Source organism: Somniosus microcephalus, chromosome 31, assembly GCF_052327205.1.
Source record: "Somniosus microcephalus isolate GS21.2 chromosome 31, FLI_Smic_1.0, whole genome shotgun sequence".
NCBI classification, from domain to species: Eukaryota; Metazoa; Chordata; class Chondrichthyes; order Squaliformes; family Somniosidae; genus Somniosus; species Somniosus microcephalus.
In genome coordinates this window covers 14,068,584-14,089,124 of record NC_141017.1, presented here as the reverse complement: position 1 = coordinate 14,089,124, position 20,541 = coordinate 14,068,584, and the positions used below count along the sequence as shown (strand labels likewise).

The following is a 20,541-nucleotide window of genomic DNA, read 5'->3' as shown; positions in this document are numbered from 1 at the left end:
TCTCATTGTACAGGGAGCCAGACAGCCAGACAGAGTGAATACACACGCTGAAGATGGGCTGCTGAATTTTTAGTGTTTTTAGTGTTTAAAGTGGGGAAAAAAAAGGTTCATTTCAAGTTTAAAAAGGTTTTAAAGTTAAATTTAGTTCTAGTTAAGTTAGTTTAGTTTGTTTAGTTAAGTTTAAGTTTAGTTTAGTCTAGATTAAGTAAGGAAGGAAAAGACCACCAAAGGAAAAAAAACCAGAGGAAACTAGAAAAAAAAAAGCCAAAGAAAAAAAAAAAAAGAAATAAGGGAAAAAAAAAAACAAACGGGGCCACAGCAGCAGCAGAAGCAAGGTGACTCGGCCGCATCGGGAACCGAGGCACGAAGGCCGCACGGAGACGCAGCGGCAGCCGGAGCGAGGAGACTCGGGGAGGCCGCTTCGGGAAACGAGGCGAATCGGGGAGGCCGCACGGAGACGCAGCGGCAGCCGGAACGAGGTGACTCGGGGAGCCCGAGCGGCGAACGAGACACGGCCCGATCGGCGGCCGCAGTCCAGCACCCGAGCGACGACCGCAGTCCAGCACCCGAGCGACGGCCGCAGTCCAGCACCCGAGCGACGACCGCAGTCCAGCACCCGAACGGCGAACGAGGCACAACCCGAGCGGCGGCTGGGCTAGAAAGCCCGGGAAAGGCCCGAGGAGCCAGGCCCAGAGACCTCTGAGGAGAAGGGGAGCAACCAGAAGGCTTCCAGAAGCAAACCAAGACTGTGAGTACAGGGCCCAGGGAGGGAGACTGAAGCCAGGGAAAGGCCCGAGGAGCCAGGCCGAGACAGAGGCACAGAGGCCTCTGAGGGGGAGGGGAACAGCCCGAAGGCACCGGGAAACAGCGGCTCACAGACCCAGACCTGAGAAGGGTGAACCCAGAAGCCGAGGCCCAGGGACCACGGGGTCGGAGAGGGGGACCGGGAAAGCTCGCGAACAGGGAGAGGGAAACACCAAACCCGGGGCCCCAGAAAAGCTTATTCTAAGATCAACAATACTTTACCAAAAATGAGCGAATCAGAAGATCCACAACAGCCCCGCTTCCAGATTCCCCCCAACACTGCAAAAAAAGCTATAAAAGCGATCAAGCATGAGCAGATGAGAGAAAAACCAGAAACACTTTTTGCTGACTGTTACAACAATGGGACAAAAAGTAACCTCATTTTCTACTCAGATCAGCCAGTGGCTTGGATCACAGCAATAAAATCACACTATACCAATGTTAAGCTAGAAAATACCGCAAATGGGTCCATAATGAAAATTAACACACCAGGAGACAGTTCAACTACGACGGTCAACGCGTACAATACCGGGACAATATTAGTGCAAGGCAACCTCGACAAATTTGCAACGGCCTTCAGGACACTGAGAAAATTAACTAAGGGGGGAAGGAACAGCCCCAGAGTGGCCCGCACTCCCCCCAACATTGACAACTTACCAGGAGAAAATCTGCCTGGTCAGGAGGTGAACGAGCCACACAGTTCAAACCAGACACTAACCCCGGGGAACCACAGCCACACGATACAACTGACAAACCCCAGCATAACTACCAGGGAGGAAGCCACACATAGTCCCCCTACCATTCCCAGCTCACCAAGAGAAGAGCAGCATAGCCAGGAAGTGAGTGAGCCCTCCAGGGCCGACCAGCCTAGCCAGGAAGTGAGTGAGCCTACCAGGGCCGACCAGACACATACCCCGGGATCACACAGCCAGATACAACCAAAAGATAAATTTAATCAATTAGAGATAGAGGTGGTTAAACTTAGAGAGGACTTCCTCAAAATGAATGACAATCAAAATCAGGAGAGGGAGAGACACAAGAGAGAGCTGAAGCTACTTGAGAACCAGGTGAATCTACTTAGGAATCAGGTGAAAGAGCTGCAGGAAAAAGAAGAGAGCCATAGAGGAGAGAAAACACCATTAGACCAGCAACCAGAGGCTAGAGATAAGACAAGACAGAGCCGGACGGAACGGCTGCACTCCCACACGGAACAAAAGCAACAGACACACAATACAAGGGGTGCCACACAGACCGACCAGCATACTGATTCTCAATCTTCCCCCACCACCGTGGAACCACAAGCGGGCCGCTCACAAGAGGTACGCACACACCAGACACCCCAGCCCAGCACACACACTATGAGTCCAAGCGAAAGCCACCAGACAGTAAACACAAACAAGGCTGACGTCGTAATACTCATAGACTCAAATGGGAAATTTCTATGGGAGAAAAAGCTATTCCCTAGAAGTAAAGTAGAAAAGATCTGGTGCCCAACAACAAACAGAGCCATGGGATGGCTGACCAAAGCCAGATTAGGCTCCCCCCAACACATAATAATACACACGGGCACAAATGACCTAAAGACCCAACAGAAAGAAGTAGCAACATCGCTCAGAGCAATGATTAGGAAAGCAAGCAGTACATTTCCAAACACTAGAATCACTGTTTCCACAATATTGCCGAGAACAGACTTCAACAACAACACAATTCATGAGATAAATGCCAGCATAGCAAGAGACTGCGAATCAAACCACAACGTACACCTGGCCCAACACCCCACCCTCGATGAGGAATGTCTTTACGACCACGTCCACATCCAAAGGCAAAGAATATCGATCCTTGCTAAAGCCCTGAAGGACGTCGCTTTTAACCGGGTCCATACCCAGACTCCAAGAGGACCCCCCCCCGACCACCAGAGATCAGCGGGGTACATATCAGGAACACTACAAGGACCACCAACACACCAACCGAGACCAGAGAGGATCCCCATGCAAAACAACAATGTCAGACCTGCACCACTCCTGTCCCACAGGGGAATAGGACTGCTCCCAGCCAGACAGAGGGAGAGATGCACAGGACGTACGCAATACCTCAGACAGAAACAATCCATTAAGAGACAATAAGCAGATGTGCAGCAGCATCTACTTCCGCCTTATGGATCAAGGACTAATTAATAGAAAGAACTGTAACCAAATTGTATTAACTTTTGTAGACACTTGATGTGATCTTTTTTTTCCCACACTTAGACACGACAAACACGTACCACTCTTTAACCTATCATAGTAAAAGATCAAACTTAACATGAAATCCTTATATATTTCGACCTGGAATATCCAAGGTCTACGCTCTTCACTGCGAGAAGTGAAAAGTAGGACCCCAGAGTTCATAGATGAAACTAAAGACCTAGATATTATCATTTTACAGGAAACTTGGTATAAAGGAAAAGGACACACTGGCTGTCCCCAAGGGTACACTGAGCTGGTGGTGCCCTCCAATAAATTACCAAGTGTAACCCAAGGCAGAGACTCCGGAGGCATACTGATCTGGTTTAAAACAGAACTTAAGAATTACATCAAATTTATAAAAAAGGGCGAAAACCATATGTGGCTCAAACTTGAGAGGGAGATTATCTCAAACACCCAAGATGTTTACATTTGCGCACTTTATATCCCTCCAATCGATTCCCCGTACTTTAAAGAGGACACCTTCTCCAACATGGAGGGGGAAATTATCCAATACCAGGCCCAGGGGAACGTGTTGATCTGTGGGGACCTCAATTCAAGAACGGGCGAAGAACCAGACTTCACCAATAATCAGGGAAACAATTATGTTTTCGGGAATAACCACTTTGACATCCCTTCCCTTCCATACAGGCATAACTGCGACAAGCAGTCAAATACCAACGGAAAACAGCTACTACAGCTCTGTCGAAACCTGGGTCTGTACATTGTCAATGGTAGGTTCATAGGAGACCTCCTAGGAAGATCGACCTATTGCTCACCTCTTGGCTGCAGCACAGTAGACTATATGATTACAGACTTAGACCCATCCTCTTTCAGAGCATTCACAGTCAAACCACAAACAACACTGTCAGATCACAGTCAAATTACTATGTTCCTCAAAAAGACAGAAACAAACAACATAGAAACACAACCCAGTAAACTGTACAACACCAAAAAATCGTACAGATGGGCCAAAAACGACACGGAAAAATACCAGAAAACAATTAGCAATGCATCAACTCAAGCTCTCTTAGACACCTTTCTGGATAACATATACACTCACAATAAAGAAGGCGTAAACCGGGCAGTTAGTAAACTAAACAATATTTTTGATAATTTGGCAACAAATGCAAACTTGAAAGCTCGCAAGAACAAACCCAAAACAAAAAACTATGAAAAATGGTTTGACCGAGATTGCCATAACATGAGGAAAAAACTTAGAAAAATATCAAACCAAAAACACAGACATCCAGAAAACGAGGAACTACGCCTTACTTATTGTCAGACACTAACACAATACAGAAACACACTCAGAACCAAAAAAGAGCAATATATTAAGAATACACTCAGCTCCATGGAGGAATCCATTGATTCCAATTGTTTCTGGGAAAACTTGAAAACACTACACAAAAAACAACACGACGATTTGGCCATTCAAAATGGGGACACATGGGTAAACCACTTTGAAAAATTATACCAGAAAAAAACACTAAGACCAGAGCAACACCAAATATGCAAAAAACTGGAAAAGCTAGAAATGGCCATAAAAGATAACCAAAACCCGCTGGACGCCATAATAACAGAAAAAGAACTTCTTGAAAAACTCAAGGACCTGCGACCAGGAAAAGCCTGCGGGACAGATGGCATACTAAACGAGATGATTAAACACACAGACAACAAAATGAAACTGGCTATCCTAAAACTCTTCAACTTGGTTCTGAGTGTCGGTTATTTCCCTGATATCTGGAACAAAGGACTCATAACGCCCATATACAAAAGTGGGGACAAAATCGACCCAAACAACTATCGAGGCATCTGTGTAAACAGTAACCTGGGGAAGGTATTCTGTAGCATCATAAACAAAAGACTTATAAACTTCCTTGAGGAGCACAATGTCTTGAGTAAAAGCCAAATTGGATTCCTGCCAAACTATAGAACATCCGATCATATCTTCACCCTACAGACCCTAATTGACAAACACGTTCACAATAACAAAAGCAAAATCTACGCATGCTTTGTAGATTTCCAGAAGGCTTTCGACTCCATCTGGCATGACGGTTTATTCCTGAAACTTATCGAAAGTGGGGTAGGAGGGAAAACATATGATGTAATTAAATCAATGTATACAAACAACAAATGTGCAGTTAAAATTGGAGACAAACAAACAAAATACTTCCCACAGGGGCGGGGGGTGACGCAGGGCTCGCCAATCTCACCGACACTCTTTAATATTTACATAAATGGATTGGCAAAACTACTTGAACAATCTACAGCACCCGGCCTCACCCTATATGAATCCAAGGTTAAATTCCTCCTCTATGCAGACGACCTGGTTCTGCTGTCACCTACTAAAGAGGGGCTACAGCAAAACCTGGACCTGCTGGAGTCGTACTGCCAGACTTGGGCCCTGACAATAAATCCCCAAAAAACCAAAGTCCTTGTGTTCCAGCAAAGATCCAAACATCAGGGACCCAAAATAAATTTCACAGTAGGAACAACCAAAATTGAACAAACCACTAACTACACATACTTGGGCTTAAAAATCAGTTCTACGGGAAACTTCAAACTGGCTGTGAATGAACTGAAAGAGAAAGCAAGAAGGGCTTTCTATGCCATCAAAAAATCAATCCAAATAGAAATCCCAATTAGCATTTGGCTCAAAATTTTCAAATCAGTAATTGAACCAATTGCACTCTATGGCAGTGAGGTATGGGGACCGCTAACTCAACAAGAATTTGCAAAATGGGACAAACACCCAATTGAGATCCTACATGCAGAATTCTGTAAAAGTATCCTCCGGACTCAAAGGAAAACAGTAAACAATGCATGCAGGGCGGAACTAGGCCAATATCCATTAATAATCACTATCCAAAAAAGAGCCACCAAATTTTGGAATCACCTACAAATGAGCAATCCCCAATGCTATCACTACGACGCCCTGAAATGCCAAGAGCTGACCATAAAGAAGAATACCCTCAGTCAATTAGTCCTGGGACTCAGTGAAGTAACTACTAACAATACTAACAATAACCAGCCCCAGGACAGTGACAGGGTAACACAAAGAATTCGACCCAACACAATCGTCGCTAAGCAAAAGGAAAAATATCTGACATATTGGGCAGAAACAACAAAAACCCAAAGCAAACTCAATTGCTACTTGGCCCTAAACAGACAATACAACATAGCTGATTACCTGACCATGGTAAAGGATAACAAACTGAGAAGAACCTTGACAAGGTACAGACTTAGCGAACATAGCCTAGCGATCGAAAAAGGCAGACACAGGCAGACCAGGCTGCCAAGAGAGGACAGGATATGCTCTCACTGCAGTCAGGGAGTGGTGGAGACAGAGATGCACTTCCTCACAGCTTGTGGAAAATATCAGGGCATCAGGGAGAATTTCTACCAAAAATTCTCACAAATATGCCCTGATTTCAGAAATCTGAATGACAACCAAAAACTCCCATTCCTACTGGGAGAGGAGAGAAGCTGTATAACACTGGCGGCGCACTATGTTACAGCTTGCCATGAACAGAGGGACAACCAGTAAACTAAGAAAAAAATATATATAAACAATGCGAATGTATATTTATACACTCAGGGATATACCTGTTTATACACTGTATGAATAGAACTGCGTTTATGTGCTAAACCATAAATGTATTTTGATGCTTTGGCAACATAAGATGTAACTTATCATGCCAATAAAGCGATTTAAATTGTAAATTGTAAAAATTGTCTCTGGGGGTCTCATTGTACAGGGAGTGTCTCTGAGGGTCTCATTGTACAAGGAGTGTCTCTGGGGGTCTCATTGTACAGGGAGCGTCTCTGAGGGTCTCATTGTACAGGGAGTGTCTCTGAGGGTCTCATTGTACAGGGAGTGCCTCTGGGGGTCTCATTGTACAGGGAGCGTCTCTGAGGGTCTCATTGTACAGGGAGTGTCTCTGAGGGTCTCATTGTACAGGGAGTGTCTCTGGGGGTCTCATTGTACAGGGAGCGTCTCTGGGGGTCTCATTGTACAGGGAGTGTCTCTGGGGGTCTCATTGTACAGGGAGAGTCTCTGAGGGTCTCATTGTACAGGGAGTGTCTCTGGGGGTCTCATTGTACGGGGAGCGTCTCTGAGGGTCTCATTGTACAGGGAGTGTCTCGGGGGGTCTCACTGTACAGGGAGTGTCTCTGGGGGTCTCATTGTACAGGGAGTGTCTCTGGGTCTCATTGTACAGGGAGTGTCTCTGAGGGTCTCATTGTACAGGAAGTGTCTCTGAGGGTCTTATTGTGTAGGGAGTGTTTCTGAGGGTCTCATTGTACAGGGAGTGTCTCTGGGGGTCTCATTGTACAGGGAGTGTCTCTGGGGGTCTCATTGTACAGGGAGTGTCTCTGGGGGTCTCATTGCACGGGGAGTGTCTCTGAGGGTCTCATTGTACAGGGAGTGTCTCGGGGGGTCTCATTGTACAGGGAGTGTCTCTGGGGGTCTCATTGTACAGGGAGTGTCTCTGGGGGTCTCATTGTACAGGGCGTGTCTCTGGGGGTCTCATTGTACAGGGGGTGTCTCGGGGGGTCTCATTGTACAGGGAGAGTCTCTGAGGGTCTCATTGTACAGGGAGAGTCTCTGAGGGTCTCATTGTACAGGGAGTGTCTCGGGGGGTCTCATTGTACAGGGATTGTCTCGGGGGGTCTCATTGTACAGTGAGTGTCTCTGAGGGTCTCATTGTACAGGGAGTATCTCTGGGGGTCTCATTGTACAGGGAGTGGCTCTGGGGGTCTCATTGTACAGGGAGAGTCTCTGAGGGTCTCATTCTACAGGGAGTGTCTCTGAGGGTCTCAATGTACAGGGAGTGTCTCTGAGGGTCTCATTGTACAGGGAGTGTCTCTGGGTGTCTCATTGTACAGGGAGTGTCTCTGAGGTTCTCATTGTCCAAGGAGTGTCTCTGGCGGTCTCATTTTACAGGGAGTGTTTCTGAGGGTCTCAGTGTACAGGGAGTATCTCGGGGGGTCTCATTGTACAGGGAGTGTCTCTGAGGGTCTCATTGTACAGGGAGTGTCTCTGGGGGTCTCATTGTACAGGGAGTGCCTCTGAGGGTCTCAGTGTACAGGGAGTATCTCGGGGGGTCTCATTGTACAGGGAGTGTCTCGAGGGGTCTCATTGTACAGGGAGTGTCTCTGAGGGTCTCATTGTACAGGGAGTGTCTCTGAGGGTCTCATTGTACAGGGAGCGTCTCTGGGGGTTTCATTGTACAGGGAGTGTCTCTGAGGGTCTCATTGTACAGGGAGTGTCTCTGGGGGTCTCATTGTACAGGGAGTGTCTCGGGGGGTCTCATTGTACAGGGAGTGTCTCTGAGGGTCTCAGTGTACAGGGAGTGTCTCGGGGGGTCTCATTGTACAGGGAGTGTCTCGGGGGGTCTCATTGTACAGGGAGTGTCTCTGAGGGTCTCATTGTACAGGGAGTGTCTCTGAGGGTGTCATTGTACAGGGAGTGTCTCTGGGGGTCTCATTGTACAGGGAGTGTCTCTGAGGGTCTCATTGTACAGGGAGTGTCTCGGGGGGTCTCATTGTACAGGGAGTGTCTCTGAGGGTCTCATTGTACAGGGAGTGTCTCTGATAGTCTCATTGTACAGGGAGTGCCTACATGCGGAATTCTGTAAAAGTATCCTCCGGACTCAAAGGAAAACAGTAAACAACGCATGCAGGGCGGAACTAGGCCAATACCCATTAATAATCACTATCCAAAAAAGAGCCACCAAATTTTGGAATCACCTACAAATGAGCAACCCCCAATGCTATCACTACGACGCCCTGAAATGCCAAGAGCTGACCATAAAGAAGAATACCCTCAGTCAACTAGTCCTGGGACTCAATAAAGTAACTAATAACAATACTAACAATAACCAGCCCCAGGACAGTGACAGGGTAACACAAAGAATTCGACCCAACACAATCGTCGCTAAGCAAAAAGAAAAATATCTGTCATATTGGGCAGAAACAACAAAAACCCAAAGCAAACTCAATTGCTACTTGGCCCTAAACAGACAATACAACATAGCTGATTACCTGACCATGGTAAAGGATAACAAACTGAGAAGAACCTTGACAAGGTACAGACTTAGCGAACATAGCCTAGCGATCGAAAAAGGCAGACACAGGCAGACCAGGCTGCCAAGAGAAGACAGGATATGCTCTCACTGCAGTCAGGGAGTAGTTGAGACAGAGATGCACTTCCTCACAGCCTGTGGAAAATATCAGGGCATCAGAGAGAATTTCTATCAAAAATTCTCACAAATATGCCCTGAATTCAGAAATCTGACTGACAACCAAAAACTCCCATTCCTACTGGGGGAGGAGAGAAGCTGTGTAACACTGGCGGCACACTATGTTACAGCTTGCCATGAACAGAGGGACAACCAGTAAACTAAGACAAGAGTATATATAAACAAGGCGAAAATATATTTATAAACTCAGGGATATACCTGTTTATACACTGTATGAATGGAACCGCGTTTATGTGTTCAACCATAAATGTATTTTGATGCTTTGGCAACATAAGATGTACCTTATCATGCCAATAAAGCGATTTGTATTGTATTGTATTGTATTGTCTCTGAGGGTCTCATTGTACAGGGAGTGTCTCTGAGGGTCTCATTGTACAGGGAGTGTCTCTGAGGGTCTCATTGTACAGGGAGTGTCTCTGAGGGTCTCATTGTACGTGGAGTGTCTCTGGGGGTCTCATTGTACAGGGAGTGTCTCTGGGGGTCTCATTGTACAGGGAGTGTCTCTGGGGGTCTCATTGTACAGGGAGAGTCTCTGAGGGTCTCATTGTACAGGGAGTGTCTCTGAGGGTCTCATTGTACAGGGATTGTCTCTGAGGGTCCCATTGTACAGGGAGTGTCTCTGGGGGTCTCATTGTACAGGGAGTGTCTCGGGGGGTCTCATTGTACAGGGAGTGTCTCTGAGGGTCTCATTGTACAGGGAGTGTCTCTGAGGGTCTCATTGTACAGGGAGTGTCTCTGGGGGTCTCATTGTACAGGGAGTGTCTCGGGGGGTCTCATTGTACAGGGAGTGTCTCTGAGGGTCTCATTGTACAGGGATTGTCTCGGGGGGTCTCATTGTACAGGGAGTGTCTCTGAGGGTCTCATTGTACAGGAAGTGTCTCTGAGGGTCTCATTGTACCGGGAGTGTCTCTGGGGGTCTCATTGTACAGGGAGTGTCTCTGAGAGTCTCGTTGTACAGGGAGTGTCTCTGAGGGTCTCATTGTACAGGGAGTGTCTCTGAGGGTCTCATTGTACAGGGAGTGTCTCTGGGGGTCTCATTGTACAGGGAGTGTCTCTGAGGGTCTCATTGTACAGGAAGTGTCTCTGAGAGTCTCATTGTACAGGGAGTGTCTCTGAGGGTCTCATTGTACAGGGAGTGTCTCTGAGGGTCTCATTGTACAGGAAGTGTCTCTGAGGGTCTCATTGTACAGGGAGTGTCTCTGAGGGTCTCATTGTACAGGAAGTGTCTCTGAGGGTCTCATTGTACAGGAAGTGTCTCTGAGGGTCTCATTGTACAGGGAGTGTCTCTGAGGGTCTCATTGTACAGGGAGTGTCTCTGGGGGTCTCATTGTACAGGGAGTGTCTCTGAGGGTCTCAGTGTACAGGGAGTGTCTCTGAGGGTCTCATTGTACAGGGAGCGTCTCGGGGGGTCTCATTGTACAGGGAGTGTCTCTGGGGGTCTCATTGTACAGGGAGTGTCTCTGAGGGTCTCAGTGTACAGGGAGTGTCTCTGAGGGTCTCATTGTACAGGGAGTGTCTCGGGGGGTCTCATTGTACAGGGAGTTTCTCTGAGGGTCTCATTGTACAGGGAGTGTCTCTGAGGGTCTCATTGTACAGGGAGCGTCTCGGGCGGTCTCATTGTACAGGGAGTGTCTCGGGGAGTCTCATTGTACAGGGAGTGTCTCTGAAGGTCTCATTGTACAGGGAGTGTCTCTGCGAGTCTCATTGTATAGGGAGTGACTCTGAGGGTCTCAGTGTACAGGGAGTGTCTCGGGGGGTCTCATTGTACAGGGAGTGTCTCTGAGGGTCTCATTGTACAGGGAGTGTCTCTGAGGGTCTCATTGTACAGGGAGTGTCTCTGGGGGTCTCATTGTACAGGGAGTGTCTCTGGGGGTCTCATTGTACAGGGAGTGTCTCTGAGGGTCTCACAAATATCAGGGCATCAGAGAGAATTTCTACCAAAAATTCTCACAAATATGCCCTGAATTCAGAAATCTGACTGACAACCAAAAACTCCCATTCCTACTGGGGGAGGAGAGAAGCTGTGTAACACTGGCGGCACACTATGTTACAGCTTGCCATGAACAGAGGGACAACCAGCAAACTAAGACAAGAGTATATATAAACAAGGCGAATATATATTTATAAACTCAGGGATATACTTGTTTATACACTGTATGAATGGAACCGCGTTTATGTGTTCAACCATAAATGTATTTTGATGCTTTGGCAACATAAGATGTACCTTATCATGCCAATAAAGCGATTTGTATTGTATTATTATTGTATTGTATTGTCTCTGAGGGTCTCATTGTGCAGGGAGTGTCTCTGGGGTCTCATTGTACGGGGAGCATCTCTGAGGGTCTCATTGTACAGGGAGTGTCTTTGGGGGTCCCATTGTACAGGGAGTGTCTCTGAGGGTCTCATTGTACATGGAGTGTCTCTGGGGGTCTCATTGTACAGGGAGCGTCTCTGGGGGTCTCATTGTACAGGGAGTGTCTCTGGGGGTCTCATTGTACAGGGAGAGTCTATGAGGGTCTCATTGTACAGGGAGTGTCTCTGGGGGTCTCATTGTACAGGGAGTGTCTCTGAGGGTCTCATTGTACAGGGAGTGTCTCTGAGGGTCTCATTGTACAGGGAGTGTCTCTGGGGGTCTCATTGTACAGGGAGTGTCTCTGGGGGTCTCATTGTACAGGGAGTGTCTCGGGGGGTCTCATTGTACAGGGAGTGTCTCTGAGGGTCTCATTGTACAGGGATTGTCTCGGGGGGTCTCATTGTACAGTTAGTGTCTCTGAGGGTCTCATTGCACAGGGAGTGTCTCTGGGGGTCTCATTGTACAGGGAGTGGCTCTGGGGGTCTCATTGTACAGGGAGAGTCTCTGAGGGTCTCATTGTACAGGGAGTGTCTCTGAGGGTCTCATTGTACAGGGAGCGTCTCTGGGGGTCTCATTGTACAGGGAGTGTCTCTGAGGGTCTCATTGTACAGGGAGTGTCTCGGGGGGTCTCATTGTACAGGGAGTGTCTCTGGGGGTCTCATTGTACAGGGAGTGTCTCGGGGGGTCTCATTGTACAGGGAGTGTCTCTGGGGGTCTCATTGTACAGGGAGCGTCTCTGAGGGTCTCAGTGTACAGGGAGTGTCTCGGGGGGTCTCATTGTGCAGGGAGTATCTCGGGGGGTCTCATTGTACAGGGAGTGTCTCTGAGGGTCTCATTGTACAGGGAGTGTCTCTGAGGGTCTCATTGTACAGGGAGTGTCTCTGGGGGTCTCATTGTACAGGGAGGGTCTCAGTGTACAGGGAGTATCTCGGGGGGTCTCATTGTACAGGGAGTGTCTCGGGGGGTCTCATTGTACAGCGAGTGTCTCTGAGGGTCTCATTGTACAGGGAGTGTCTCTGAGGGTCTCATTGTACAGGGAGCGTCTCTGGGGGTCTCATTGTACAGGGAGTGTCTCTGAGGGTCTCATTGTACAGGGAGTGTCTCTGAGGGTCTCATTGTACAGGGAGCGTCTCTGGGGGTCTCATTGTACAGGGAGTGTCTCTGAGGGTCTCATTGTACAGGGAGTGTCTCGGGGGGTCTCATTGTACAGGGAGTGTCTCTGGGGGTCTCATTGTACAGGGAGTGTCTCGGGGGGTCTCATTGTACAGGGAGTGTCTCTGAGGGTCTCATTGTACAGCGAGTGTCTCTGAGGGTCTCATTGTACAGGGAGTGTCTCTGAGGGTCTCATTGTACAGGGAGCGTCTCTGGGGGTCTCATTGTACAGGGAGTGTCTCGGGGGGTCTCATTGTACAGGGAGTGTCTCGGGGGGTCTCATTGTACAGGGAGCGTCTCTGAGGGTCTCAGTGTACAGGGAGTGTCTCTGAGGGTCTCATTGTACAGGGAGCGTCTCTGGGGGTCTAATTGTACAGGGAGTGTCTCTGAGGGTCTCATTGTACAGGGAGTGTCTCGGGGGGTCTCATTGTACAGGGAGTGTCTCTGGGGGTCTCATTGTACAGGGAGTGTCTCGGGGGGTCTCATTGTACAGGGAGTGTCTCTGGGGGTCTCATTGTACAGGGAGCGTCTCTGAGGGTCTCAGTGTACAGGGAGTGTCTCGGGGGGTCTCATTGTGCAGGGAGTATCTCGGGGGGTCTCATTGTACAGGGAGTGTCTCTGAGGGTCTCATTGTACAGGGAGTGTCTCTGAGGGTCTCATTGTACAGGGAGTGTCTCTGGGGGTCTCATTGTACAGGGAGTATCTCTGAGGGTCTCATTGTACAGGGAGCGTCTCTGGGGGTCTCATTGTACAGGGAGTGTCTCTGAGGGTCTCTGTACAGGGAGTGTCTCGGGGGGTCTCATTGTACAGGGAGTGTCTCTGGGGGTCTCATTGTACAGGGAGTGTCTCTGGGGGTCTCATTGTACAGGGAGTGTCTCTGAGGGTCTCAGTGTAGAGGGAGTGTCTCGGGGGGTCTCATTGTACAGGGAGTGTCTCGGGGGGTCTCATTGTACAGGGAGTGTCTCTGAGGGTCTCAATGTACAGGGAGTGTCTCTGAGGGTCTCATTGTACAGGGAGTGTCTCTGAGGGTCTCATTGTACAGGGATTGTCTCTGGGTGTCTCATTGTACAGGAAGTGTCTCTGAGGTTCTCATTGTACAGGGAGTGTCTCTGGCGGTCTCATTGTACAGGGAGTGTCTCTGAGGGTCTCAGTGTACAGGGAGTATCTCGGGGGGTCTCATTGTACAGGGAGTGTCTCTGAGGGTCTCATTGTACAGGGAGTGTCTCTGAGGGTCTCATTGTACAGGGAGTGTCTCTGAGGGTCTCATTGTACAGGGAGTGTCTCTGGGGGTCTCATTGTACAGGGAGTGTCTCTGAGGGTCTCAGTGTACAGGGAGTATCTCGGGGGGTCTCATTGTACAGGGAGTGTCTCAGGGGGTCTCATTGTACAGGGAGTGTCTCTGAGGCTCTCATTGTACAGGGAGTGTCTCTGAGGGTCTCATTGTACAGGGAGCGTCTCTGGGGGTCTCATTGTACAGGGAGTGTCTCTGAGGGTCTCATTGTACAGGGAGTGTCTCGGGGGGTCTCATTGTACAGGGAGTGTCTCTGGGGGTCTCATTGTACAGGGAGTGTCTCGGGGGGTCTCATTGTACAGGGAGTGTCTCTGGGGGTCTCATTGTACAGGGAGCGTCTCTGAGGGTCTCAGTGTACAGGGAGTGTCTCGGGGGGTCTCATTGTACAGGGAGTATCTCAGGGGGTCTCATTGTACAGGGAGTGTCTCTGAGGGTCTCATTGTACAGGGAGTGTCTCTGAGGGTCTCATTGTACAGGGAGTGTCTCTGGGGGTCTCATTGTACAGGGAGTGTCTCTGAGGGTCTCATTGTACAGGGAGCGTCTCTGAGGGTCTCAGTGTACAGGGAGTGTCTCGGGGGGTCTCATTGTACAGGGAGTGTCTCGGGGGGTCTCATTGTACAGGGACTGTCTCTGAGGGTCTCATTGTACAGGGAGCGTCTCTGAGGGTCTCATTGTACAGGGAGCGTCTCTGGGGGTCTCATTGTACAGGGAGTGTCTCTGAGGGTCTCATTGTACAGGGAGTGTCTCGGGGGGTCTCATTGTACAGGGAGTTTCTCTGGGGGTCTCATTGTACAGGGAGTGTCTCGTGGGGTCTCATTGTACAGGGAGTGTCTCTGGGGGTCTCATTGTACAGGGAGTGTCTCGTGGGGTCTCATTGTACAGGGAGTGTCTCTGGGGGTCTCATTGTACAGGGAGTGTCTCTCAGGGTCTCATTGTACAGGGAGTGTCTCTGAGGGTCTCAGTGTACAGGGAGTGCCTCGGGGGGTCTCATTGTACAGGGAGTGTCTCGGGGGGTCTCATTGTACAGGGAGTGTCTCTGAGGGTCTCATTGTACAGGGAGTGTCTCTGAGGGTGTCATTGTACAGGGAGTGTCTCTGGGGGTCTCATTGTACAGGGAGTGTCTCTGGGGGTCTCATTGTACAGGGAGTGTCTCGGGGGGTCTCATTGTACAGGGAGTGTCTCTGAGGGTCTCATTGTACAGGGAGTGTCTCTGAGGGTCTCATTGTACAGGGAGTGCCTCGGGGGGTCTCATTGTACAGGGAGTGTCTCGGGGGGTCTCATTGTACAGGGAGTGTCTCTGAGGGTCTCATTGTACAGGGAGTGTCTCTGAGGGTCTCAGTGTAAAGGGAGTGCCTCGGGGGGTCTCATTGTACAGGGAGTGTCTCGGGGGGTCTCATTGTACAGGGAGTGTCTCTGAGGGTCTCATTGTACAGGGAGTGTCTCTGGGGGTCTCATTGTACAGGGAGTGTCTCTGAGGGTCTCATTGTACAGGGAGTGTCTCGGGGGGTCTCATTGTACAGGGAGTGTCTCGGGGGGTCTCATTGTACAGGGAGTGTCTCGGGGGGTCTCATTGTACAGGGAGTGTCTCTGAGGGTCTCATTGTACAGGGAGTGTCTCTGACGGTCTCATTGTACAGGGAGTGTCTCTGATAGTCTCATTGTACAGGGAGTGTCTCTGAGGGTCTCATTGTACAGGGAGTGTCTCTGAGGGTCTCATTGTACAGGGAGTGTCTCTGAGGGTCTCATTGTACAGGGAGTGTCTCTGAGGGTCTCATTGTACAGGGAGTGTCTCTGGGGGTCTCATTGTACAGGGAGTGTCTCTGAGGGTCTCATTGTACAGGGAGTGTCTCTGGGGGTCTCATTGTACAGGGAGTGTCTCTGAGGGTCTCATTGTACAGGGAGTGTCTCTGAGGGTCTCATTGTACAGGGAGTGTCTCTGAGGGTCTCATTGTACAGGGAGTGTCTCTGGGGGTCTCATTGTACAGGGAGTGTCTCTGAGGGTCTCATTGTACAGGGAGTGTCTCTGAGGGTCTCATTGTACAGGGAGTGTCTCTGAGGGTCTCATTGTACAGGGAGTGTCTCTGGGGGTCTCATTGTACAGGGAGTGTCTCTGAGGGTCTCATTGTACAGGGAGTGTCTCTGAGGGTCTCATTGTACAGGGAGTGCCTCTGAGGGTCTCATTGTACAGGGAGTGTCTCTGAGGGTCTCATTGTACAGGGAGTGTCTCTGGGGGTCTCATTGTACAGGGAGTGTCTCTGGGGGTCTCATTGTACAGGGAGTGTCTCTGAGGGTCTCATTGTACAGGGAGTGCCTCTGAGGGTCTCAGTGTACAGGGAGTGTCTCTGGCGGTCTCATTGTACAGGGAGTGTCTCGGGGGGTCTCATTGTACAGGGAGTGTATCTGGGGGTCTCATTGTACAGGGAGTGTCTCTGGGGGTCTCATTGTACAGGGAGTGTCTCGGGGGGTCTCATTGTACAGGGAGTGTCTCTGGGTGTCTCATTGTACAGGGAGTGTCTCTGGGGGTCTCATTGTACAGGGAGTGTCTCTGGGGGTCTCATTGTACAGGGAGTGTCTCGGGGGGTCTCATTGTACAGGGAGTGTCTCGGGGGGTCTCATTGTACAGGGAGTGTATCTGGGGGTCTCATTGTACAGGGAGTGTCTCTGGGGGTCTCATTGTACAGTGAGTGTCTCTGAGGGTCTCATTGTACAGGGAGTGTCTCTGAGGGTCTCATTGTACAGGGATTGTCTCTGGGGGTCTCATTGTACAGGGAGTGTCTCTGAGGGTCTCATTGTACAGGGAGTGTCTCTGAGGGTCTCATTGTACAGGGAGTGTCTCTGAGGGTCTCATTGTACAGTGAGTGTCTCTGGGGGTCTCATTGTACAGTGAGTGTCTCTGGGGGTCTCATTGTACAGGGAGTGTCTCTGAGGGTCAATCTCTTATGGGGCTGGGAGTGGGATGGGGCTGGGAGTGGGATGGACTGGTAGTAGGATGGACTGGGAGTGGGATGGGCTGTCTTATGTTCATTAATAAATAGACATTCTTGTTATGAACGCAGCTAGCTTTTGCTAGACACTTTTATTGAGCACATGTGGACTAGGTACAGTATCTGTAGAGGCTTCCATCTTGACTGTTGCCTTGTGGGTAGCCTAGTGCCTCATGGGTAATGTAGTCTTAATATACATACAGCTGGGTAGTGTAGTCTTATACATACAGCTATATACAGCTCTACACAGCTCTACGGCTCCACCTAGTGTCCACTATAGAATGACATGTTATTGATCATTACATCCCCCTTTCTTTGAGGTTTAACAAAATCAATATCAATCAACTTTCAAGAAAACAATAAAGATAATATCAGTAACACTTTTGTTAGTGCTCTATAAACATAAACATTTTCAAAATAGTCAACACATTTTCAAAGCTTTATATTGTACTCAAACATTAAGTCTATCAGGCTCTTTTACTTCACGTGTGGATCTTCTCAACACGAGTAAGTCTGATGTGTCTTCATGAGATTGTTCTGGTGGTGAATGACAAGATGCAGTTGCGGCATTGTCATCAATCTGGTCTTGAATAGTCTCTTGTGTTTTTAGGAGGGAACGGCGGTTCCTCCTGAGAATCTGTCCTTCCTCAGTTCTAACAGTGTATGACCTTGGTCCTACTTCCTCAAGAACTGTAGCTTTCCTGTTCGATGCATCTGGATCCTCAATCCTGACAACATCATCCCTTGTCAATGGTTTTAGAGTTTTGGATGACTTGTCATAGTATGATTTCTGTTTCAGCTTTAACAGTTGAAGTCTCTGTCTCAGTTCCTCACTTTGCTGTTCTTTTGCACAGCAGGGTAGCATGGTGCGCAACTTGCGACCCATTAGTAGTTCAGCAGGTGAAGAACCACAGTCTAAAGGTGAGGCTCGGTAGCTCAGCAGGGCGAGATAAGGATCAGACTTGCTTTCTGTCACTTTCTTCAGTAGCTGCTTGAGAACTTGAACACCTTTCTCTGCCTTACCATTTGACTGAGCATACAAAGGACTGGATGTGATGTGCTGAAAGTCATAATGTGCTGCAAACTGTTGCCACTCCTTACAGTTGAAGCACGGACCATTGTCGCTAACGGCAATCCTGGGAATTCCATGTCTGGCGAAGATGGATTTCACATGCATTATGACACTGCTTGCTGTGGTGCTTGAGAGCAGCGCCATCTCAGGATAGTTAGAATAGTAGTCAATCACTATTAGGTAGTCTTTACCATTTAAATGAAAAAGGTCCATACCAACCTTTTGCCATGGTGCTGTTGGTATGTCAGCTACTATCATTGGTTCCTTTGCTTGTTTGTTTTGGTGTTTCTGACATGTCTCACATTTGCCTATCATGTTCTCAATGTCCTTATTTTTGCCAGGCCAATAAACAGTGTCTCTTGCTCTCCTTTTGCGTTTTTCAATTCCGAGGTGTCCCTCATGAATCCTTTTGAGCATGTCTTGACGTAGAGCCTGTGGAATGACTATTCTGCTCTGTTTTAGTAATAGTCCACTTGCGACACTCAATTCTGACCTTATGTGAAAATATTTTGGACAGGAACCTTTTGGCCAACCATGATGAATGTTCTCTATTACTGTTTGTAATACTGTATCTTTTACTGTTTCTTCTGCTATTTGCTTTGATTTTGTGTCTGACACGGGCAGCGCAGCAGTGACCATACTCACATGAACATCCACGTCTTCTTCAGTAGAGCTCACATGACTCATTGTGGGTGCTCGGGATCGTGCATCTGCTAACACTATGTATTTGCCTGGTGTGTAGATCAGTTCAAAGTCATAGTTCTGGGAGTGGGACTGTTCTGGGAGTGGGACAGTTCTGGGAGTGGGATGGGGCTGGGAGTGGAACGATTCTGGGAGTGGGATGGCTGGGAGTGGGACAGTTCTGGGAGTGGGACAGTTCTGGGAGTGGGATGGGGCTGGGAGTGGAACGATTCTGGGAGTGGGATGGCTGGGAGTGGGACAGTTCTGGGAGTGGGATGGGGCTGATGAGGCTCGGCCCTGACTGTGAATTATTCTCTCCACAGCATTGTTGGGCGAGCGAGTGCGACGGTTATGTGAGGAGCAGGTTCGGCCCCACCTCGGGTCAGCGCGGGACGGAGTGGCGGATTCCATGAACGCCGGCCTCGAGGAGGCTCGAAGACTCTTCTCTGAGGAAGTTAGTCAAGTGATCAACAAGGTGAAGAGTGGAGGGGACAGTGCCTCTCTGGCCGAGGTGAAGATCAACACTCTCTCCTTCATAACCTTCTGTTTGCAGAGAAATTGGGATCTGCCTATGAACTTGGGAATAGAAACACACTCATTGAAATGGTCACTGGGTCACAAGTCACAGGTCACTGGGTGTCCAGTCACTGGGCAGCAGGTCACTGGGTCACAGGTCACTGGGTCACAGGTCACTGTGCTGCCGGTCAATAGTTGGCACCCTTCCCCAGTTGCCTGGGAGTCTCCCGGAATGAGGCAAGAATCTCCCAGGCACTGCTAGCAGCACAGGAGATCTCCGAGCTGTAAGTCTCTCTCCACAGCAGTGGCCCCTCCGCACCCCTGCCATCCAGAGAGCCGGCTCCCCCACTTAGTGAGACCGGAAACGGGGCTGGCTGGCTGACCGGGAGTGTAGGGGCAGAGAGAGAGAGATGGAGGGGTGAGAGGTGCGGGGCTAGGTTGGAAGAGGGTGAACAGGGATTAGAGACTGGGAAGAGTGGTTGACTGGTGACTGCTAGGGTCAGGGGAAGAGAGTGACCGCACACAGAGGGTCAGCGGAGAGGGAGGCAGAGGACTGGGGATTGGTGATGAGGGGCTTAAGGAGGTACGATTGGGGAATGGGGGTCGAGAGATTGGCTTGACAAAGGGTTTACCCGAAACGTTGACTCTATTTTCTCTCCACGGATGTTGCCTGGCCTGCTGAGTTTTTCCAGCGTTTTCTGTTGTTATTTCGAGAGATTGGGTCTGGGCAGCTGGGAGAGAAGGCGACTGGGGTCGGGGGAATTGGGGCGGGGAGAGAGGGAGAGTGGGGAATGGGGTGGGCATGGGGCTCAGTATCTCCCGGAGAGCCGGGAAGCAGCAGTAAAGGGGGCGAGTGGGAGCGGTACTGAGGGAGGAGCAGCCGGTAAAGAGGCGAGTGAAACCCAGAGACCTCACTGTGGGTAAACAGTGTTTCCACTGGTGGGGGACTGGGGCACCAGGGAACGGAAACCAAGGATTCTCACTGGAAGGACCAAGGGGGAAAGGAGGAAGAAGGATCTTGAACTGAGGGCTATTAGACCGTGGGATGCTTCACCACAAGTGGATGTTGAGGTAGAGACTAAAACCATCTAAAAGGGAATGGGATAAAGGAAGAATATAAAAGGATCTGGGTGAATTGGGGTTACAGAGGGAGGCCAGCACAGGCACTGTGGGCCGAATGGCCTCCTCCTGCTCCTATCTT

The 20,541-nt window shown here is 49.3% G+C and overlaps 1 pseudogene across 1 annotated transcript in view; it reads left to right on the top strand.

The window, feature by feature from the left end:
- The window catches only part of LOC147097595 (protein Niban 1-like), a 149,219-nt pseudogene that overhangs the window by 107,424 nt on the left and 21,254 nt on the right, over window positions 1-20,541 (top strand). The window contains exon 9 of the transcript XR_015074314.1: window positions 19,148-19,335. The product of XR_015074314.1 is annotated as a protein Niban 1-like (transcript). The remainder of the gene's footprint in view (window positions 1-19,147; window positions 19,336-20,541) is intronic.